The sequence below is a fragment of the Marmota monax genome, unplaced genomic scaffold, assembly GCF_021218885.2.
Source record: "Marmota monax isolate L192 unplaced genomic scaffold, Marmota_monax_Labrador192_F-V1.1 WCK01_AAM20220418_F8-fsc00001, whole genome shotgun sequence".
Classification (NCBI taxonomy): Eukaryota; Metazoa; Chordata; class Mammalia; order Rodentia; family Sciuridae; genus Marmota; species Marmota monax.
In genome coordinates, this window is record NW_026693777.1 from 13,066,917 (window position 1) to 13,092,682 (window position 25,766).

Here is a 25,766-nt window from a genome sequence, read left to right on the forward strand (position 1 = left end):
GAAATGGGACTTCCATGCTATCAGAATGGCATCATGAAAAGCATATGCAAATAAAGTGGGTGGAAGTGAGAGGAGGAGGTCTGCTAGCCGCCCTAGGCTGCATGAGAGATGTTTGCTGAGGCTAAGCTGAAAGGAGTGAGAATATGAGTGAGGGACAAAAGTGCTAATTGAGCTTGTAGGCCCAAGAGAAAGAGAGACCTTTCCAAGTACTACTGCACTGTCCCTAGTTTTCAACCTTACATAATTGTATCCCTTTATACCCATGTGGTCTCAGCTGTTTGACTTACTAGCCTCTGCATCTGCAAGGAAACAAGAAATCAAATCCCTCAGACTTGTAAAAGCCAAGTCTCAACCTTTCTCTGCCTCCAGATGGTCCCAGCAGCCTGGGCTGTTTGCTGGCTCTCCTCTCTACCTGTCCTTAGGACTCAGAAGGAAGGAGCTTACCCTCAGTGTTACCCAGCCTAGTGTGTTCATTCAGGCAAGTAGCCTTTGCCACCATATTTTATTTTCAGTGCAGATAGTTGTTTGTTTTTGGGTGGGGGGAGCAGGTGCTGAGGATTGAACTTAGGGGCACTTGACCACCGAGTCACATCTCCAGCCCTATTTTGTATTTTATTTAGAGACAGGGTCTCACTGAGTTGCTTAGTGCCTCGCTGTTGCTGAGGCTGGCTTTGAACCCATGTTCCTCCTGCCTCAGCCTCCTGAGCTGCTGGGATTGCAGGCATGCATCACTGTGCCCTGCTCAGATTGTTTTTTACTCAAAGAAAAATGTGAACATTTTAACAGTCTAACTATAATGAAAAACAACTCAGCCCTTCCTCACATCTCCTAAACCCTAATCCCTCTCTTCTAATTTGCTATTTTCTTTTCTGACACTCATATATTTGGATATGAGGAGTAGGGTTACACTCCTATTTCTTGAGTTAAAAATCTCCTTGGATTGTATATGAACAAAAGGATTTAGACTTTCACTTATTCTTTTTTTTTTTTAGTACCAACCTCTCTCTCTCCCTCTCCTGCTATACCTTGGGTGTCCTTGAGAAAGGAACCTCTATTTCAATTTCTCTACCAATAAACCTCTGTTCTCTTACAGGGAGTGAGAGAGGTAGCTGTTTCTCTGCATTGGGCTGGGAGAGCCCCGGGTTAAAGTCTCTTTCAGACATTTTCAATTCATCTTCTGCATTTGATCCCATGTTTCATGCCACCCCTGCCATGCCTGATTCCTCAGTGGGATAGTCTTTCCAGCAAGAACTATCTTGCTTGCCTTTGGCATTCCCTATTCATCTCATATCATTTTCCAATTTCTAAAAAATGTGCTGTCATTTACTATCAGATTTTTGTTGGTTTATATCATATTTATTTGCTTACTTCTACTTTAGCCATATTTTAGAAAGAAGCTGAGATGTATGCCTATGTATAGCATACCATATTTAACCCCAAATCTATAAATAGGTGGTTTAACTCCTTTATGGGTTCATTGGCTCACTTTTATATAAAATAAAACTCATCAGGTTTTTAAACAATACTCTTTTTATTTTAATTTTGATGATATGATGAGAGTATAGTGAAAACAGATTCACTCTCATACAATTGACATGCCATACAAATTAGTATAATGATTTTGGAAAAAAATTTAGCAATATGTATTGAAAAACCTTTAAAATTTTAATATTCTTAGATCTAAAAATCTATTCTAAGGAAACAATCTTAAATTCAGGAATAAGAATATATAATACACCACAGTGAATCTCAGCATTGTGTACATCCACAAGAAAATAATTTTTAAAAAAATCTATGGGTAGATTGCAGAAATATCAATAGAGGGAAAGGAGCAAGGGGTGGGGAGAGGAAAAGGGAAGGAAATAACAAGATATATGTTTGTACAATTATATCAAAGACTGTCCTGTATAACTAAAAAGAACCAATAAAAAAATTAAAAATAAAAAAACAAAGACTTGGGGAAAAAATTAAGCACAAAGATATTTTTCATGGACTTGTTACAATGGGATAAGACAGGAGATAATATCATATTAGCAAATAGTAAGAAAAGTGAGACAGAAACACCCAACAGGATGGATATGAATACTTTTAAGTATTGCTTATGAAGACCATGTAAAAACAATACAGTTGGAAACTGATCTAAAGGCCTACTTAAAATAGTCCTAGATCCAGTGAGGAAGAGTTCTTCAAAAATAGAACAAATTTTTGGAAATCTGTTTACAGAAGATGTATTTATACATTATTAGTATGTCAGAGCTATAAAGCAGTTATATGGTCTTGAATAAGAATTACTATTTAAAATCTCTTCCAAAAACTAATTCTTAGAAAATTATAAGCTATGTTTTACAAAACAGAATCCAAGTTCTTGAAAATCACAAGGCAGTTTAGTTCAAAATGGGGGTGCACTGGACTCAGTATAACTTATTTTTATAGCAGTACTAAATAGCTCCTGGATGCCTAGTTTAATAATGATACATGAATGCATGAATATTCTTACTCCAGGGACCAGTGAAGTTAATTATTTTAGAACATCAATGCCTTGAATTTATGTCAGGATTTGAGAAGAAAGCAACCCACTTGATATAAATTAACCATTTCTTCATACCATTTCTCAATACAGGTATGGACCAAGACATTTCCCAAGTTTATAATTGGTAAGCAATAAAGAATATTTGCATTCTGGTTAAAAAGCTGTATCATAAAACCCAACTCTCTTAAACCCTAAAAGTCAACAGATCTTTGCACTGCCTTTCACTGACATTTCATGAGACTGAAAAAAGCATCCCTGAAGGGTGATCAACTGTAATACAGAAGAGATTAACCTCTCACTTCCTGATAATGATTTTAAAGTATTAAAAAAACTAACCTACAGTGAGCCTGGGGCATATGAGAACATTAATGATCAATTACGTTGTTTGAGCAAAGTTTATGGTTGAAATTCAATGACTGAATCCATTGCAACATTACTTTAAATGAATCAGAATGGCTTAATGACCTATAACAGAATGAAGTATCACTATATACCATTAATATCATCTTACAAGCACTGAGAATAACTAACTAGTGAGGTAAGTTATGCTGAATGATTATCTGGAAAAACTGTTATTTTAAAGTGTTTTAGAAAGAAGTTTATCCCTCTCGATTACTACTGACTACTTCAGTCAAATAATAGGCTCTTCATTGTCTAAGATAAAAATTTGACCCATAATTTGTATTGTGCCTTAAGTGATTCTCCAATGTAAACAGAATTCTATTTTAATGATTATCATCCTGGCATCTCATTCTATGCAATTACTATTTCCATTTTCCAAATAAAAGACTCCATTTGACAAATAACACCACCTTGATGCTGTAAATATAATAAAATTTATGAAAAGGTAGCCCTACAAAATATCTGTTTGTAAATCCCTGTTTATAAGTCTGTTTAAAACAGTGTCCTCTGGTTAAGTATTAATGCATATATGGACGATATGCATTTAAGATTAAATTATTAAAGTACATTGTGAATATTTTTTAAATCAACAGGTCCTTGTACCTTGAGGGGTAGAGATAAGAATATAATAGGAATTTGGACCACAAATGGATTCCCTCCTTAAAGTTTTATGTGCTAGTGTCAATGATAGAGTCATTTCCTTTAGATACAGCTAGGGGTGATTTGGGAAAGAAAGAAAAAAAGAAAGGAATAACGTTAGTTAAATCCCAAACAGAAGAGAATTGTGGACATGCTCATTACTGAGATGTCAGTAATAAGGGCAAAAGAGGAGAGAAAGCTGCATTGGAATAAGATTGAGTTCTATATACTCATTATGATGCCAAGATTCCATAGTAAGACTAAAAAAAATTAACATGCTTATTTTCACAGACCATCAGCACATTTTAAAAATGACAAAATTATTGGAAATAAATTCAAATACATTTGCTATCTTTCTTCCATACTTTAGTCAAATAATCAACTCTTGTATAGTTTACCTTGATAAGATTTTTCTCTCAAGAATTTTCAGTTTTGCCATCATATTCTGTGTTTAACCAATTTTTAGCTGGTACTCATTATTGTGTAATATCTTGTGCTAATGACTATTTCTTCCACTAAGCCAGGTACTCTCTAAAGGCTGGGACTATCTCAATGTTATAGTCCAGATGTGAGAATCACAGTGCCATAAAGACAGTGAATTCTAAATAAATGTTTTGAAGTAATCAACTTTTTATTATCAAATATTTATTGAGTACCTAGTATTCTATCATAAATAAAATAAAGCTTTTTGTGGAATTTACTAATGAAAGGTAATAGACAATATGTGTGTGTGTGTGTGTGTGTGTGTGTGCGTGTACACATCTATTTTTCAAAAGTAGTTTGAGGGCATAGAAATTGATGAACAGGTGCTGTTTCAAATAGAATAGACACAGAAGGTCTCCCTGGGGAGGCAATGAGACTGGAGCATTGGAGGATCTTGAGCAGAGAATACTGTGATCTCATTTACCTGACAAGAATTACTTGGGCTACTGAATAGAAAACAGGCTGGTGAAAAGCTGAGAGCAGAAACAGAAGAAAGGAAGCCAATTAGGAGACTAGCAAAATCATGTGGCTTTGACCAGAGTCGTGGAGGTGCAGGTGTTCAGAAGTGGTCAGACTCTGTAAAGATTCTAAAGGAAAAAGTCCTAAATGCTGATAGGATGATATTTGGGTTATGAGAAGAAAAGAAGAGTCATTACTATGTGAAATCAAGCAATAGGTTCAACACAAGAAATAAATAAACATTTCTACAGTTACAGTACTAGAGGACACTCTTTGAGAAGTAGCAAACCTTACTTTTATTTAATCTTCAATTTGTAATTCTTGACAATGAAATCTCTAAGAAAACCTGTAGGAAAAATCAGAAGTCATTGTACCATCTCTGAACACAGGAGTGTATTCAAAGCTCATGTCCTATGCAGTAAAGTTTCTATAAGATGGTTTATAGTTGTATTCACCTGATCAGAGGTGGAGAGTGTTCCATGCCATTGCCAATCTTTCAGACTTTTTTAATGCAGCTGCCTAAAATCAGTGTCTCATCTACTGGCCATACCTATGGCCCTCTTGAACCCAGCTGGGCTAATGGTGACCTTGTTAATGATGAATGCAGGAGTGCTTTTGGTACAAGTCAGGCATTTTAATTTTGCATTAGAGGTAACTTTGATGTGCATGCTTTTGACCTATATGCAGAAAATAGTTCAGAATAAATAGGCTAGTCTGCTCTACTTAATTTGAAAAAAAATTATAACTACTCATAACCACAGGGAACATTGCTCTGACATGAAGCAAACCAGGTTTCCCTAGTTCAATTATTTTGCTCACCTTCGTTATTCATTACAGACAATATCTCAAATATAAGGGCTTATACAATTCTAAATGCATCATAACAAACATATCCAGGAAAGACCACTTAAAAGTCTTTCTATAGCCAAGAATCTTCTAAAGCCTTAGTATTGAATCTGGGAAACACAGTTTGGAAAAAGGATTAAAATAAGATCTTAGAGTTCAACAAAAATCCCTAAATCTAAAATTTATTTCCAGACAAAACCATTTGAAAAGCAATCATCTAGGGCCTACTTTAGTTGCATTTGTCTAGGAGAGTTACCATTAATTCAATCATGCATGGACTTGTATTGAGGTCTTACTCTTTGCCAGCCGTAGTTAGTATTATTCCAACCTGAGCTAAATCAGTATGTTCCCTAAAGTGACCACAAATACCCGCAGCCCCAAAACCTACTGACAAAACCTGGCATTATCTTTATGACTTTCTTTATGGCACTTATCTTAAGTTTTTGAAGATGTTTGCAGTTACATTTAACCCAGATCCTGACCTCGGGTTAGTTTTGTGAACTAACAAATTCTTGACTTACCTAGCTATAAAACAATATGGAAGACATGATGCCTAAATCCCACATCGTATTCCTCTCTCACAATGCACTATTATTTCAGTCTATTACCCTATTCATTTTCTCTAGCTGATTTATCACCTGGTTTTCAAAGATAACTTCAGTTTTCCAAAAATTACTGGGGTCTTTAGGGACTATGGAAAAGCTTGTTAGGATTTTTTTTTAAGTTACATGTTTTTGGTTTTTTTAAAGCTATAAGAACTTTATAACTGTTTTAAACATTATTATCAGATAAGCAAGTCATATATTTCTTTAAGGATTTAACAGTTCTTAAAAGTTAAAACTTCCATTCATAGAACATTGGATAGAGTATTGTGATACTCTCCTGATTTATGGCCCTCTTCTGTGGCAATGGGTTTTAATTCTTCTGACTCAGATACATCAGGGATAATTTCTCATCCACTTCGCATCATTCTGCTTTGGGAAGCCACAGTGGAGATTACTATGTATACATATTACTTGCCCCTAGGTATTTTATCAATCCTGAGCTCTTTCAACATTGATGTTCAGCCTAGAATAATTGTTCCCACAAAGGGGGGAAAATATATAAATTTTAGTCTATTTTGTTATTATTATTATTATTATCATCATCATCATCATCCCTCCTTGGCTTTTGATACAAAAGCTCTATATTTTTATCTTTGTGTAAGTCTAGGCTCTCAGTCAGATCAATCTATAAAACCATAAGCTAAAAAAAAGAAAGAAAAATATATTTGAAGTAAAACATATGTTATTCATTTCTGTCTTTCTGTGGGGATTTCTAGGAGTATCATTAAAATAATTTTGAACACCTTTTTCAGTTCTTTATGAGATATTGGATTTTGGGGTTTGGTTTATAAAAACTGAAAATAAAGCACAATTGAAGGTAAATTTCACATTATTATTAGACAAAATTTAAACAGATATATTACATTAACATAACTGTTTACTTCTATCAAGCCACACCTTGCATATCAATCTTTAACCTAAAAAAAATACTTATATGCAAAATACATTTTCATTCTCAAATAAAGGAACTTAAGCATAAAACAATTTTTAGAAAACTTGCCTAAGTTAATCTCTGTTTTCCTTCCTTAACAAGAGAAGTTATATAATTAACTGCAAAAAGTATTTTTTTCAAGTAACTTCTATCATTGATGCATTAGTATGAACAATTTCCACCCTCTCTTAAAAAAAAGGAAAATCAGAGGATGTAACAATATATACTAAAAATATATCTCTATACTTATATATATTTAACAATCAATATTTAAAAAGACAAAAAGACATGAATTGACCAAAAACGAGGAAAAGAGAAAATAGATAACAAAGCAAATTGATCAGTAAACTAGATAATAAAGTTGACAGAAATTTAAAAAATGATAATTAATTATGTCATGGAATTAAAGGACAAAGTAGAGAATTTTCAGATAAGAACCAGAAATGATAAGAATAAAATGGATAATCTCACAATAAATTATGTAGGTTATAAATAATTATGAAATTATATCTTCAAATGATAAAAATAAATGCCAATCTAGAATTCTATGTCATGTAAGGATATTATTCAAATATAAAGGTGAATTTAAGGCATTTTTAGGCAAACAAAAAAAAAGACAATCCAACACCATCTAATTAACAGTAAAATAAATATCATGGAAGATATTAAAGCAGAGGAAATGGTGCCAAGTGATAGTATGGGATACTGGGAAGAATAAAAGTAACTAGAAAGGGTATGTATGTGAGGAAATATAAGCTCAAAAAATTTTAAATGATTGGTAGTAATTAAATATACATATTTAATATATTCATATATTTATGTATATTGATAATAATATTTTATATATTAAACATGTGTATTTTATATATATATATATATATATATATATATATATATATATATATATATTCTAAAACAAATAAAATATTCTATAACAGTACCCAAAAAGGAAGGAGAAGAATAGAGTTAAAGTGTTTGGAAGACTTTTCTTTGTCTGGGATGTGGAATGGTATTTCCTATAATAGTGATAAAAATAATCTACCATAGAAGACAATTGGAAAAAAACATTAAATAATTACTGATTCAAGAAATTAAAAGGAATAAAAAGAAAAGTAGAAGGCATATGAAACCAAATTTAATATGACATAGATCAGAAAATATATTACAATCATATTGAACAAATAATCCAGAATGCAATTGTCAGGCAAGAATTGACAAAATCCAACTGTATATTACTTACGAGAAACACACCTTAAGCATAAGTTCACTGAAAGTTTAAAAGTAGATAGAAAAGTTCTATCATACATATATTAATGTTCATAAAAACTGGGGAAAGCAATACTAAGAAAAATTGTAATTTAAAATTTAACATAAGAAGTATTCCCAGGTATAAAGAGCTATTTCATAATAAGAATGTAAAGATATGTAAATATGTAAAGATAAGACAATTTTGAGTTTTTCTGTATCAAATAATATAGCCTCAAATAATGTAAAGAAACAAATTGACCAAATATCAAGAAAAAATGAAAAAAAACATAATTATACTAAATGATTTTAGCACAGTAACTAAAAAATTGATCAAATTAAAATTCAGAATAAAACTAAGAAGATAAAAAACAGACAACCTATAATGAATGAAAAGATTTAGAGATATACCAAAATAGCATATAGAAATGGTGAATTTTAAAAAAAATTGTCAGCTTCACTTCCCTTCAATAAGTACAAAGTAATACTATAATGATAAATCATATATCTCCATCAGACAAGCTATGATTTATATAATTGACAATATCATGTGTAGGTATGGTGTGAACAATAAGATCTCTACAATTTTGATGAAGGGGACAAATCTACTTTTGAAATGTAGTTGGCAGGGCCTACTGAAATTGAACACATGTGTTCTTATGATCCCCGAATCTCATTCAATTTGTGACTACATGCACAAAAAAAGTGTGTGTCTGTGTGTGTGTTTATGTGTTTATACCTAACAGACATGAGATCATTTATAGGAGGACTGTGTGTAGTAAGTGCAACATAAAACAAGATGTAGACAGTATCTATTAGTAAAATAAATAAATTGTAGTTTATCATCAGGAAAAAAAAGCAAACTATATAGCAATGAAAATAAATGAACTTCTACCATATATAGAAAATGGGTGAAATTTGCAGATGTAATATTGAAGACAAGAAGCCAAATATAGAATAATGTTTGATTGATGATACTATTTAAATATACTTCAAAAATAGGCAAAATGAAAATATGATGCTAGAAGTCAGAAAATGGTTATTTTTGTAAAAATAGATAATGGAGGAGAATTGAGGGTGATGATGGCATGCTAGTAATACTTTGTCACACAATCTGTTAGTGACTTTCTTTTTTTAAAATTTTTATTATTAGTTGTTCAAAACATTACATAGTTCTTGACATATCATATTTCATACATTTGATTCAAGTGGGTTATGAACTCCCATTTTTACCCCGTATACAGATTGCAGAATCACATCGGTTACACATCCACTTTTTTACATATTGCCATACTAGTGTCTGTTGTGTTCTGTTGCCTTTCCTATCCTCTACTATCCCCCCTCCTCTCCCCTCCCCTCCCATCTTCTCTTTCTACCCCATCTACTGTAATTCATTGCTCCCCCTTGTTTTTTTCCCCTTTCCCCTCACTTCCTCTTGTATGTAATTTTGTGTAACAATGAGGGTCTCCTTCCATTTCCATGCAATTTCCCTTCTCTCTCCCTTTCCCTCCCACCTCTCGTCCCTGTTTAATGTTAGTGACTTTCCAAGTTAGTTTATTTGATTACAATAAATTGAGTTTCACATCAATAATTTGTATACATTACTGTATTTATACTTTCATAGAAGTTTATTTTCAAATATTATAAAATATTTTAAAAATTGCATTTAGACTTGGGTCCCCTCTCCAGTATATCTCAATACATATATGAAAGTATTCTAAAATACAAAAAAAAAATTGGAAAACCAAACCATGTTCCAAGAATTTATATATTTCCCCAATAAGTCTTACACTCAGTTTATAGACTTTATTCTTAAATGCTACTGTAAACAGTAATTTTTAAATTAGATTTTTAAATCAATTGTTGATGCCTAGAAAATTACCCTTTGTACTATTTATTGATATTATTATATTTTTCCATATCAGCAATCTTTTCATCAGGGAATAATGAATTTTAATTTTCCCTTCTTATCATTGTATCTTCTCTTTAAAAAATAATCTTGCTTTATTGAATACCTTGAGAGAAATATTAAATATAATTCATTATAGCTGGCATTCTTACTGGTTCTTGACTTTAAATTGAATTCTTCTAATATTTGTGCCTTAATTATGCTTGGTTTTAGGGCATATGACAATTAGATATATTTTCAACTACTTTCATATTTTAATTAAATCCTACTGTATTCTGATGTATTTGATATATGTATTATTTGATATACCTCACTAATATTTTTTCAGAATTTCTGCCTCTATATTCCTAAGTACTCATTTATAATTTTTTCCTTTTCTTAGTGCCTTTTGTCCAGTTTTGTAGCAAGGTTATACCAGCCTTTCAGAATGATTTGGAAGACCTATTGCTCCCTATTCTATAAAGTAGTTTATATTAGATTGACATTATCCTTTCCTAGAGGTTTTGCAAAATGCCCTTGTAAGCCCTTCTAAACCCAGGATTTCAAAAGTCAGGGACAGAATATAGAACTCAGATTCAATTTCTTTACTAGTTATAGGTTTTCAAGATTTTTACTTTTTCTTGGGGCTATTTTGATACTTTATGGTTTTCAGAAAAAAAATCATCTATTTTATCTAATCTTTCAATTTTATTGATATAAAATTTTTCATTTTGTTGTTTTTCTGAAACATACAATGGAACATATTTTATAGCCCTTTTTAATAACTAATACTGGTTTTTGCATCTTATTGCTCCTCGATCATTCTTGCTAGAGGGTGCTTTATTTTATTAAGCTTTCAAATCATTGGCTCTGGGTTTAGTTTATCTTCACTACTATCTCTTTGTGAAAAAAAATGGTTTTTTTTTTCATTCCAATACAATCACATTTAAAGTGGTCTGACATTAGATTATCAATTTAATTATACACAATGGCAGAAAAATCTGGCTAGATTACCAAAATGAGTCAATTTCTAACAGAAATCACTCCTGGTAGAGAAGATTAATCAAAAGATTATTGAATTAATAAAAAGAAAGATGTCTTAAAGGGAAGTTTCTCTAGCATGACTAGATATTATTCTCTAGTTACAGTAGATTTCTGTCTTAAGAATCATATTTACTTCTAAGGAATCAGTGTGTTCTTTTCTCTTTATGGTTATTCTTCTGTGTTGAGTTAAATAAATGAAGAAGACAAATTAATAGCTTCTAAAAGTCTGACTCCAGTTGTATTCTTTGCATTTTCATTGACTCAGTCTAGAAACAGATATTCACCACAATTCTGGGGTATGACCATAAATTGGCAAACAATAGAGAAATGATCCTGACTTGAAAAGCTTGTTTTCCTATGAGGAAAGTTTAAAAATAGACAAGAAATAAAAACAAAATTAAGGGCTGGAGTTGTGGCTCAGTGGTAGAGTGCTGCCCGGAATGTGTGAGGCCCTGGGTTTGATGCTTAGCACCACATATAAATAAATAAACAAGTAAATAAATGAAATTTTTAAAAAGCAATAGTAAGAGGGGCACATTATCTAAAGTGGTCTTAAAGACCTTTAAAAAATATTTCTGAAACAAAAAAATTATGAAAATTTATCAGCTATGAAAAAAAATAAATCATGGTACTTCCATCAATGGAAAGTAGTACAGAAATGCAAAGCCACAAAGCCACAAGAAGTTTGGCATGCCTGACTAAGGGTTTCCCATGGCTGGAACCTAGGTAAGAAGTAACACATAAAAAACGGGGTAGGTGAGAACAGATCACAGAATATCCTATAGGCCCACTGAGAGTTTGGTTAATCTCAAACTCAATGGTAAATCATTACAGCGTTTTGTTTTGTTATGTTTTGTTAAACAGAGAACTATGATATTGTTTCATTTATTAGGGAATATTTTTAGTTGATGCTTACAAAGAATGGCTCATAAAGCAACAAGAATGAAACAGAAATACCAGAATGTCTGAATATAGATACACTCTGATCATCTTATGAGCTGTGAAAGATACTATGGTACTTTTAGATTCACTTTTGACTCACTTTTCTTTTCTCAGAGATGGTTACTGAGGACCACTCTATTCTGAAGAGTCACAAATTTATTAGCTCTTCAGATAGTTAATATTGTCAAATTTTAATATTGAGTGTATTCAGCTTTACTTAAGAGGTCATTTGTGGATGACATCAACACATTTTTTCAAAATATGTCAAACTTTAAAAAGAAGAATATGAAAAAGGCATTGAACAATCTGACATTAGATTGTTTAGTGGTATACTCTATTTCAATTCTTCCTTACAATTTGTGCAAGTCAAGTAAATATCGGGTTTTCATAATGGCAGCTGACAAGTGCAGTTGGGATACATGATCTTTTAAGCCATTCTTTATATAAGTATTCTAGGACAAAAGTGAATGAATCACCCTCTTCACTGATAATTGTTATGGCGAATATGGTTCCAAGATGGGAAGAAACTTAGATTATCAGAAAAAAAAAAAAAGCTAAAGGGTACAGAAAGAGGAAATTGAATAGAGAATAATACAAGAAGATAGAAGATTTTAAGCAGTGAAGTTAAAATTGTTTAAAAAAATAACTGTCTGGCACAGGAACAAGTTTAGAGACAGAGGGATCATTTCAAGTCTAGGAAGTATGGAGGTAGTAATCATAAAGAAGGTGAAAATAATATATTTAGGGAAATAGACTACAGACAGGATTGACAAGAGTTGCTGATGGATTAGATGTTTATATAATGGTATCCCACAATGACATCTAGATTTTTGAGTAACAAGGTAAACAGTGGCATCACTTACTGAAATGTGGAAGACTGATAGAAGAGCAGGATGGTAAGAACTGGGAAATGGAGCTAAAACTGAAAGTTCTGTTTGGGATAACTTAAGTATGCCTACTATATATTTATATGGAGTTGATGGAAATGTAATTCCTATCATTCTGAAGCTCAGAGGTTAGTGTTGGGTGTGTAAACATTATAGCCATGACACTTAGGACTACATCAGATCATATAAAAAGGAGTGGATATGAAATATTGTGAAAAGGAGAATTCACCAAAAGAGAAATAGGAGAAAACCAAGAGAGAATGATCTTCTAGGATACAAGTTAAGTAAGAATTTCAAGAAGGAAGAGTATTCAACTGTGCAAATACTGCTGAGAATCTCTAAGTTGGAAACAAGAAATGTCCATTGGATTTATCAAGATGGAAAACACTGATGACTTTGTCAAAAGTAATTTCAGTGAATTGATGGGCTAGAGTTTAATAGATGTGAATTGAAATAAAAATGGGAGGAGAGAAAAATAGTATGTCTATATTTCATATTTGAAGAAGACCAGAGAAATGGGTAGGAACTAGAGCAAATTATGAGGATTGGGATTTCTTTTTCAGAGGAAAGTAGTATAATTTTCATGTTGATGAGAATTTTCAGATGGAATAAATGAAACTGATTAAGAGAAGAACTAAGCTATGATATGGGCAAATCTGAGAAGGGTAAGGGCAAAAGACTTAATAGTCAAGTGGAGAAAATTGGCTTCCCATGGGCACAAAGAATGATTTTATTGATTTCACCCTGAAAAAAGAGAATGTACCTTGGTACAGACACAGATAGTAAGTGAATTTATGTCTATTCACAAATGTCTTCATCTCAATCCCCTTTCTCTAGAAGAGTTAGCTACAAATAGTAAAAGTATAGACAATATATCCCAATTGACTTGACTCAAATCTCAGCTCAGTGAGACTATGAACAAGTTGTTTATCTACATCTCAGTCTATTCATCTGTAAAATGGGGATAATGATAATATCTACCTCATGGGTACTATTGAGATGACTCAGTTTTAAGACCTACAGTTGATATGGAATGACAAGAAGAGGTTGTTATGATGATGACATTATGAAATTGCTATGTCCATTGACATATTCTACATCAACACTTGGTGGTTGCTGACCAGCAACTTCCTTAATAACCTAGAAGTCCCATTACTTAATACCTCAGTTCTCTTAGTTTCAGGAGTCTCAATTACCTGAGTCTACCAAGCTTAACAGAAGGAAGCTGAAAGCACATGACCCAATCCCTAATAATTGCCATTGCACGAGGATTACATTTCACACTACTCTAAGCCTCAGAATACCTGAATTTCTGTATATCTACCCACAGGTACCACAAGCTCAGCATGTCTAAAACTGAACATGGAATATCTATCCTAATTTGCTGATGAAAAGCAAAAAGAGAGTGCTCCTGAACCAAATCCTAGGTTTTATTTGTCTGAATTTATTTCCTTTGTCTTTTCCTTATTCTTTTTAGATTTTATCAATAATTATAAGTACTATTACTTCTAAAAAATGCATTTTTAAACTTGATATACTAATTTTATAATCTGCAAGTTATTCTACTGTGAAAATAAAAGTAATGTCAATTCAGAAAGCATTTGGAATATTCTATTTTCTTTCTCTTTTTTTTCATCTGGGGACTTAACATTTATTTTTTTTTATTGGTTGTTCAAAACATTACATAGCTCTTGACATATCATATTTCATACATTTGATTCCAGTGAGTTATGAACTCCCATTTTTCTCCCATATACAGATTGCAGAATCACATCGGTTACACATCCACGTTTTTACATACTGCCCTACTATTGTTTATTGTATTCTGCTGTCTTTCCTATCCTCTACTATCCCCCCATTCTCTTTTCTTCCTACATATTCAATCCAAATATCCTAATAACTTCTCAAAAACTTTTAGTCATACTAAAGTTGTGTCTATGTTTCATGGTTTGGTATATAAGTCAATTTACAAATTTGGAAATTTAATTTAAATTGGTTAATTTCAGAATTTTCTGATTTTTCAAAAAATTTTTGAAACTCTTTGTGGGAAATAAAGTTTTCCTCTAGGTTCCAAAATGTAAATTAATGTTTATTTTCCTTCTCTTTGGAAATATAATCAGCATGGGACTTTTCCCAGTTGACAAGGAAACACATTTCAATTAAAAAATAATCTAATTTATTAAGTTAAAATTAAATTTCAAGTTTTATTATGTGTGACTGCATTAAAACACACCTCAACATTTATATCTGCTTTTAAGATATATACAGAAGTACTATAGTTTGACAAAAGGGAAAGTCATATTGTCTTAGCAAAAAGAATGAGTATTCTTAGGAAATGAACTGTTACCACCAAAATTGTAAGATATAATAAACCACTAGCAACTAATGACCTGAAACCCAAATGGACATAAAAAAGAATCAAACCTTATAATGAAATATTCCCTGAGGAAAATGTATTCTAAGCTTATTAAAGTGAATATTTAATTGGGTAATCACTGTTAAATATACTTATATGTTTATATTTCAAAACCAGCCAGAAAAGTACTTTTTCTCTATTTGATAGTCTTTTAGTCAAAAAGTAAACAAACAATTTATATGTCATAATATGCTATACATTTAATTATATATTACAGAAAATTGTATATTATTAAAAGAAGATTTTAGTAATGTTATTTTTGGTATCAAATGAATATTAGAAAGTATTTTAAATATATATAAACCAGACTAGTTCCTATACCCAAAAATTTTTCTTAGAAAGCAATAATTAAGTCTCTTTGCTTACTATAGACCCTTTTATATAATAAACTTTTCAGGAAACCAAATAAAAACAAAAAGAACTGAAAGATACTCAGGGGCCTAAATATGTTAATTATGCATATAGATATCCTCTAATGCTATTTGCACTATATGGGAAGAGATGCTCAATCCTTCATAAAATAAGTTCAGGGAGTAGGAACAAAGACACTTGGCTGAACCATAGTATCTTTGAATTTGCTGATATTTGATCATTTATTTACTTGTAAAAACATATTTATATGGTTGAATTTCGTACATGACAGAAAAAAATAAATGTGGCAAATATACTAATCCATTTTATGTCTTTGAGTTGATTTTCCAGTGGCCACTAAGAAATGAATTTCAGGATCTAAATTTTGTAAATAACTCAAGATCCTAAAAATTCAAAAGTTTCATAAATATCTAACTTCGAACTTTGTTAATTCAATTTTAGGAAACCATGTGAAAAGAAAAGTAAAGAAAATTTTAAACCAAGGTAAAGAATTTGAGCATTTATAGTTTCACTATTATCTAAGAAACCAAAGTTTGCAACTAATTAAAATTTTTATTTAAAAAAAGAAAATTTAAAGGGCATTTTTTCACTTTCATTTAACTATATCCTAAGATCTTTCCAAAATCTGTATGCCACTTCAGAATCTTCACATAAATTTTCTGATCATCTACTGACTACCAGTTAGGTACATAAGCTTGATATTTCCTGACTTGTGAGAACTATACCTTGTGGGAAACTGTGAGAAAACCGAGTTTATTAGTTCTTAGTCACCAGGAACTTGTGAGTAAGTCCCCGTCCTACTTCCTGCTCGGGTTTTCTCACCTTTGCCAGAGCTCTAGCTATGGTCCTGGGAAGCAGAAGCAGCCCTACTGCAGTGAGAAAAGTAACTGTGGTGAGAGAATCAGTGAATCCCTAGGAAGTCAGCAGCTTCCTCTGAGCCTTTTAGATTTGCATATATTAAATCTCCATGGATTTTATACTGAAGGCTGAGCAGAAGCTGAGAACATATTCAACAATGCCACATCCACAAATTTCCCACAGGTACTCCCATGACTTCAAGGAGTCAGGCAGAGAGCACAGGCTACTCTCCCCTTTTCACACACAGGAGACCTGGCAATCCACAAATGTCAGGGTTGCTTTTATTCACTAAGATTAAGCCAGATAAATATCTGAGAAGTGATTCTATAACTAATGATTGCCTGAAATTAAGAGTTAGTGATGTCAAAACAAAACATGGCCTCTTCACAAGTAAATAATGTTTCTTTATTAATAAAGTATGTTGTTTCATTTTACTAATACTAGTTTAAGGTAAATGAAACCCACTTTACTCTTTAGGAAAGGAGGACTAAATTGAGGAGGTTTGCAAAAGCTGACATTACAAACAGTAGAAATAAGACTAAAATTCTAATCTGACTGCATATAATTCTCCCTTTAATATTGTGGAATATTTTAATAAGATACTCTAAAGGTATTGTGGAGCATACAAAGAGACTCTCACTAAAGCTGAAAGGTTATTTGCACTTTGCTCTTCTTTACTCTTTAACTTTGGGAACCTGACCTGTCAATTCCTGCTGTCATCTGATGGTCACATTCATAGTCCCTGTGCAATCAGCAATATCACTGAACTCAACTTATCAATATAAGAACTTCTACTTGCACTTAAACTCAACAGAGGAGCAACTGATTGTCTAAAGAGGACTCTGGGTGAATCAAACAGAATAAATCAACTAACAGACAAGGAAATGAACAAAATAACACAAAAAATTAGAGAAATACAACAAAAAAATATTCAAGAAATCCAGTTTTTCCATAGTTATTCATATCTCTAGCAAGCAATAAAATTATTTTGTTGCATTAGTTTGTGTTTTAAGAATTGGGTACTGGGCTGGAGATGTGGCTCAAGCAGTAGCACGCTCACCTGGCATGCATGCGGCCCGGGTTCGATCCTCAGCACCACATACAAACAAAGATGTTGTGTTAGCCAAAAAACTAAAAAATAAAATAAATTCTCTCTCTCTCTAAAAAAAAAAAAAAAAAAAAAAGAATTGGGTACTGTTGGAGGAAAAAAGATAACACCAAGTATAATTTTTTATCTGCATAGTTCTCTTCTGCCAGTGTTAACAGTGAATAATTCTTTAGATTTATTTATTAAATGAGTTATAAATTTCAGTAGGTAATTTTCAAAGAAAATATAAAACTTAAAGATACAAAAATCTTTAATTTTTAAAATTTTCACATACTATTACATTACCTTTTGAATATGCTACTTAGAAAACTAAAATTAGGAGACATAGTTTTTGATAATTTCTTCACCAGTTTTATTATCTAATTATGTTTTGAGAAAACCATTGTCATTGATGACTTAATGTTGCTAAAGGTTTTTTTTTTTTTAGTGGAAGTATAGAGGAAATATTAGGAAATCAATGTATTTTTAAAATCTTCTTTGAATAGGAGAAAATAAGTGTAAATTGCAATTAAATAAATGTCGTTGCTATTGGGATGTAGAATGGGCAGTGTGTTTTTAACAGTATCACCAAATAAAAATGTTAGTCCATGGAATAAATAATAGAATTATTCAACTTTAATGTGTACACACATACACACAAACACACACACACACAGAGTCAATTTAATCTTCCTAACTCTGAAGACATTTGTAAACAATTTTAAGAATATTAAAACTTTCAGTCTCAGTAAAAATGTAATGCTGAAGATGTAAATGAAGACTCTTGCAGCAGGTTAGCATTTAGCTTTCATTGGGAAGACAAGAATATTGTTGTGCAGTGGACTGGAGGGAACTTGAATTATTTCAGTCAATTAAGTCATGATTAATTTATGTTAGATCCTGCTCTCTTGAGTTTATAAAAGCCAAGACTTTAGTTAACCAGAAGTATTTAGTTTAATACAAGTAAAGTCTTTAAAAATGATTTCTACAAAGAAAAAAAATCTACTACTGACACAATCAATAGACAGCAAGATTCACGTTTTAATTTGTGTTAATGGAAGATAAATAAATTTAGAAACTAATAAGAGTAGGGCTGCTCCCCTCAAATGGATCACCGGATTTCTCAGATAGTTATTAGTATGCATTATACAGCAGCTCTACCCTGACATGTGACAATTTCTAAGTGTGCACAGGAGCAAAGGCTTTCTTTGCAACAAGACCTGCCACTAATGATAAGTTCATGTTCTCTTTGGGTCTAAATAGAAACATTCAATTGCTAGTACCTTCAGTCAGAAATGATTCTGCGGAAACTGTGAGCAGATTTTGATTACTCTAATTATCCTTCTGAACATAATACATGAGCCTAATGGGTCTTTGTGTATATAGGGTATATTGAGAGAACATGTGGTTGCAGACCTAGCTGGGTTCCTAAACCACAGCGAAAATCGTGTCTTATTCAATCTGCTCAAGAGAAAGAGCAAAAATGAATCTTAAGGAAAATGTCTTAACTCCATTCAGAGTGATTCACATAGTCCAAATCTTGTGCAAAGTATTTGATTGAGCATAGGAGAAGCATTTAGATAAATTGTTCTCTCAAAGAAACCAGTGAAGAAGAAATGCAACATCAGGGATATCTTCTTGGGTAGTGAAGAAAAATTTTGTATCTTATTGAACTCACATTTTTAAGAATTATTTGAATAAATTTTCCTTGTGTAATCTGAGTTCTAGAGAAGACATGAATAAAGTCATCTTACAGAGTTGACCTTGATAGAGCATGTGATGCAATGAATGGATTCAACAAATTGAAATATTATGCTTATATGGCTAATGGACATGGACACTGCTAGACCAAATTCCACAGTGATAGAAAATTTAAAATATCTGAAATCAAACATTGGGAGTTTCAATCCCAATTCTATCACCCACTAGTTGTACAATCTTTAACTTTTGGGCTTCAATTTATTTTACCTGTATAATAGGGTTAGAAGTCATCCCTGTGTGTTTAGGCTGTCATCAGGATTCCATATCAATGGAGATTAAGTAAGTGTACAATGCTGTTAGCACTTGGCATGGCAAGTAGTAGAAGCTCAGGAAATATAGGCTATAATTCAAGTTGCTTTAATGTCACTTACCATCTTACTTGCAGAGTGTATGAGATGATACCTGGAGAGCCATTATGAGTCTGTAGGCTAGAATACATAGTTACGTAGTTTGAAGTCATTTGTTTTGTGCCTAAAATGAAGAAAGAACAAAATGGGATGAATTCAAGCTACTTTATCTACCCAAGAGGCCTCCAGTGCTCTGCTCGTCTCCCCTTTATTGAGTTAGAGGCCAGGGTCAGCATGGTCTGTGATGTGAAAACATTTTTCCAAATATTCAGTTATATTGTACCTAAATTTAAACTACTAGCCACTTTCTATCATTATTTTTAATATATTCATGTCATACTGTTATATTGCATTTACTTAAAGCCAAAATTCATATATTATATTAGGCAGCTGAGATCACAGCATTTGACTTTCTTTATATTCGTTTATCCTTTTGATTTTTAAACCTATACTTAGAGGACAGTGGATTGTACTTGAGGTTTTTTTCAAATGGATCATTTTGTGCTTGTTCCTAAGAATTCTGGCTGAGGGCATCAGTGTCAGATATGGAGTAGCTGTTCAAACACCATGAGAAGATACAGACTCCATGGATATAAATGCCTAATGCTCACATTACTCCCCCTGAACCCCATGCTTCAAGTAGTGATCACACACAGCCATCCATCCTCCTCGCAGACAACATGGCATGCAGAAGAGTCCCATCTGCATGACATGCCATGTTTCATTGCCAGCATGAGAGATTTTTTTTCCTTTGGCCAAAGACAGTCAGTAGATAATGATAAAGTAGTTCAAAGTTGTTATTGTTCAGCAGTATCTATCATAATTTATTGGTCTAGAAAATCAACAATGGCTTATTCACATTGGCTGAAGTATTCCTTGTACCATAATGGGACACTACTTCTTATAACAATGGCAACTGTTATGTTGGGGTCTTGAAAACAAAATCAAGGGAGAGAGTATAGAAAGTGTTATATTTTCTGCAATGGTTGTGAAGATGTCCTTGTGCAATGATAGTCTGAAGTCTCAAAAAAAAAATGGTATGCTCTTTTCTCAATGTGGAAAAGGATAGATCACTAAAAAAAAAATGTTTTGAGTTGGTTAGAGCTGGGGGCATTTCTCAGTGGTAGGGCACATGCTTAAGATACAGAAGGTCTTGGGTTTGACTCCAGCACAAAAAACAAACAAGCAAACAAAACAAACAATCCAGAAATAAGGAGACCATATATAACTATGAAAGTTAGACCCTTTTGAAAGTTAAAGAAACCATGAAAACAATAATTATCCCATGTACCTAATTGTTACAATTTTTATTTAAAAATTTAACAAGTTTTTTTTTTATGAAGAAATGCCTGTCCATTGTAAGAAACCTGGAAAGTATAGATGGACAAAAGAACCCATTATCCTACCTAACTGCTTTTGCCCCAAAACCGTGCATTTTATTCAAAGGAACTAATATGATCTTTCTAAATTGTTAATCTGCTCAAAGCCCTGTAATGGCTCCCTGGCACACCTAAAATAAAGTCTAAATGAGTCTCCATGCTGACATAACCCAAAATTACCTAACCCCAGCCTCCTTCTTGTCCTCACTAGTTTCCCATTACTCTTCTTACTCATTCTACTCTACACAGAACTGAGTTTGGGATTTCTCAAATAAGCCAAGCATATTCTTACCCTGGGCATTCCCAGCTATTCCCTTAATTTCCAATATTCTTTGCACAGATCCTCACACCTTGTTTAGGTCTCTCATGAAACATCTCCATCTAAAGCTCCACCCTCTTCTAGCTCATAAATGAATTCAGCAAAGTAGCAGGATATAAAATTAACAACCATAAATCAGTTGTCTTTCTATATACCAATGATGAATCAACTGAATGAGAAATAAGAAAAACTACCCTATTCACAATAACCTCAAAAAATATATATTTGTGAATCAATCTAACAAAAGAAGTGAAAGACCTCTACAGTGAAAACTACAGAATACTAAACAAAGAAATTGAAGAAGGCCTTAGAAGATGGAAAGATCTCCCACGTTCTTGGATAGGCAGAATAATCATTGTCAAAATGGCCATACTACCAAAAGTGTTATACAGATTTAATGCAATTCCTATCAAAATTCCAATGACTTTTTTTGTAGAAAAATAAAAGGCAATTATTAAATTAATTTGGAAAAACATGAGGCCAAGAACAGCCAAAGAAATCCTTAGCCAGAAAAGTGATGCAAGAGGAATCACAATACCAGACCGGAGCTATAGTAATAAAAAAAAACATGGTATTAGCACCAAATCAGACATGCAGAACAATAGTACAAAATGGAAGACACAGAGACATACCCACATAAATAACAGTTATCTCATACTACACAAAACCAAAACCGCCGTAAACATATATTGGAGAAAAGATAGCCTCTACAACAAAGACTGCTGGGAAAACTGGAAATTCATATGTAGCACAATAAAACTATATCCCTATCTCTCACCCTGCACAAAACTCAACTCAAAGTGGATAAAAGACTTTGGCACTAGAACAGAGACCCTGTCCCTGCTAGAAGAAAAAGTAGGCCCAACTTTCCATCCTGTCAGCTTAGGAACCAACTTCCTCAATAAGACTCCTAAAGCACAAGAAGTAAAATCATTTGCATGCTCTGTCTTACTCAGTAGAATGTAAATTTTATGAGGTCAGGGATATTGTTGGTGGTTTAGTTCACCAGGATATCCCAGTGTCTACCCTGCTACCCAGGACACAATAAGTGTTCCGTACAAATTTTTGACAAGTGATTATATTAGCTATTATTAATCGTCATCTAACATAACATAGTCTTGCTATATAATTGATGTGGAACTGATTAAAATTTGTGCAATGCTAATGCAAAAATTATCAAAGGGACTCTTTAAAAAGAAATTGATAGATATAAAAAGGGAGACTTTATACCTATATTTCATTTAAATAAACCAGCGCCCCCTCAAAAAAAATAGCGAAGCAAGGAAACTAATTTGATAATCAACTATGACCACTTCACCAAAACTGATTTTTGTCCATTAAAAAAAGGGTAATTTCTTTTGTAGATTACTATTACGTTCAGTTTATGTGCAAATATGAATACAAACCCTTTACTCCCAATATGAAATTTGTGTAACTGCTTAAATTACATTTTAAATTCTGTTTTTTATTTATTTCTCCCTGCCCTTCTGGCACAGTACTCTCTATTGACTAATAGTAAATAGCTATGGTACAAATTTGATCATGACAATTCTTCCAGCCCTAGAACTGCTCTCTTTATAACAAAGGATTTGTTTTGTTTTAGTTTGTTTTCAATAAATATTTTCTTAATATAAGTTAACTATTGATTTTTTTAAAATTCCTAAGTTCCATTTAAACTCTCAATATTTATTAATAATAATAAAGAAAAATATTCTTTCAAAAGATCTTTTAATTAAGTTTTGAGGATGTTCAAGAATATTTTAAATCACCTAATTAAAATGGTTTCAATTTATTTATCATTTCAAATTGTTATTTCTCCATATTTATATGTGTTCATTGTCCTTTTACTACCCATTAAGGGAGAATCATCAGTTTCAGAGGTCATAATATTTGCAATTGATCACATATATTTTCTAGAATTGTTCCAAATGCCTGAATATTCCAAAAACATATGTCTATTTTCTTCATACAGGAGTTGTCAGAAGTATAATATTTTCATTTCTAAAAATTAAATATTTTCTAAGGATTATGTTTTTGTGGGTTATGTTTCCAAAATTTACCTGTATTGACTTTTTCTGTGAATTCCAGGGATACACTATATATGACTAGAGACAAAGATGTGGCTAGAGCTTCTATCATATAACACAGAGCCAATCTAAATGCGATTTAAAAGTTTATACCCAAGGGAAGTACTGGCTATTAACTAGCAATGTATACAATTAAACCTGAAGCACAGTCACAGTGTTTTAATCAGGAAAGCTAAGAGTCATTTCTGTCCTATGGGGTAATAAATGAAGGCAAAATCAATTGAGCATGCTTTCTGATGTGCTAAGTGATATATGGGCTCTCTTGAGTTACCAAATTGGAAGGGCCACATGCTTAGTTAATCAACACTGCACAGTCATATTGGGGGAGAGGTGATAAATTTAACAGATGTTATACTAGTAGGGGTTGGGGTAAAATGGCCTTGGTCCACCACCTCAGTCATTAAGTGAGGTCTTTAAATACCTATAATCAAATGCTTGACTATAAAAGAGAATGAATTTTTTTATACTCAGTCATTCACAGAGTGGATTTTGTGATGGCATCACCACAATGGCTGAAGCTGGCCCCTGACTAATATGCATTGTCTAATATGTTGAAAGTTAGGGTAGAAAATCAGATCCTGGGAGACCAGTTAATGCATTTCTTTACAGAATTTTCAGGGCTGATTAGAACAAAATCACATTCATAGGAAACTATTAAGTCCACACTCAGGTGATAAATGACTATTCCTATAGGCTTTTCTCCTTCTAGGGTAAACCATGTATTCTCTGGCTAGAAATACTGTTTCTCTTGCACACAATCTAAGTGCAAAAGGTCAAAAGGAAATCCTAACCCAAATTATGTCATCTTCCATTTCAAGCATCAATATCACAACTACTTGTATTTGAATCTAGGTTAAAAATAGAAAACTTTATTTCTGGAATTAAAGGTTTGATGCTTGTTTTCTGATGATAAAATCTTTTTATGTTCTGAAATTACAGTCAGGGTTTACATGTTTCTAACATGGAAGTTGACCAAAACAGTATAAATGAATTCTTCCTAAGTAGGGAGAATAGTGTTTTAAGAAGTTCATAAAATTTCAATTTGATTCTCCATTTCCATCATATCTATCCACTACCTTCAGACCTACAGCTGTATTGTTGCTGATTATTTGGTTTTGGTTTAGCAAGAAGTGAGACTTAAAGATGGCCATTTTCCTTCATTTATTGAGAGTAGAGAGAAACCTTTCTCTTTTTCCCCCTGCTATATCCCTAGTGTTAGATGGGGAAAAAAATATCAGAATTAAACCAAAGGCAAGGAATAAAGGAGATGTTTAAATCTTCTCCTCTCTCACCCAATGCCATGCCCTGAGCACTCTTTTTTTTTCTTTTCTTTTCTTTTATTAGTTGCTCAAGACAATATAACGATCTTGACATATCATACATTTGATTCAAATAGGGTATGAATTCTCATTTTTCCATGTGTACAGATTGCAGGATCACATTGGTTATACATCCATGTGTATACATACAGCAGAATATTCTGGATATTAATCCCTTGTTGGATGAGTACCTGAAGAAGATTTCCTTTTGTTCTGTAGGCTCTCTTAAACATTCTTATTTGTTTGTTGTTCAGAAACCTTTTAATTATATGCCTTCCCTTTTGTTGATTTTCAGTTTTATTTCTTGAGCTTTAGGGGTCTTATTAAGGAAGTAGGTCCTTAAGTCAATTTGTTGGAGAGTTGATCCTATGTCTTCTAACAGGTTCAGTGTTTCTGGTCTAATTCCTAGGTCTTTGATCCACAATCTATTGATTTTGTGCAGGATAAAATAGATGGGAGTTTTATTCTTCTATGTAGGAATATCCAGTTGTCCCAGAACCATTTGTTAAAAAGGCTATCTTTTCTCCAAAGTAAGCTTTGTGCACCTTTGTCAAGGATCACATGACTGTACGCTATTTCCAAATAAGGTCACATTCACAGATTCCAGGCTGTGTTCAACTTATCATTTTTTAAGATGTAATTCAACATATAACACATAGTGTGTCAGTTATTGATTTATTGCCTCTCAGTTCCAATCCTACCCTTTACCTGCCTTGGGGACAACTTTGCAGCAGAGTGCTGCCAGTGGGGCATACTCCCATGAATACTTTTATCAAATTCCAAAGCTGCCCTGATGAACCATCATTTAGGTTGAATTTCGAGATCAAGAGTCCCTGGAATTGAAAATTGGGTCTACATTTTACTGATGACAATGCTCAGAATTAGTTTGAAGATGGTACTTTAACTGTCTATACTTATCT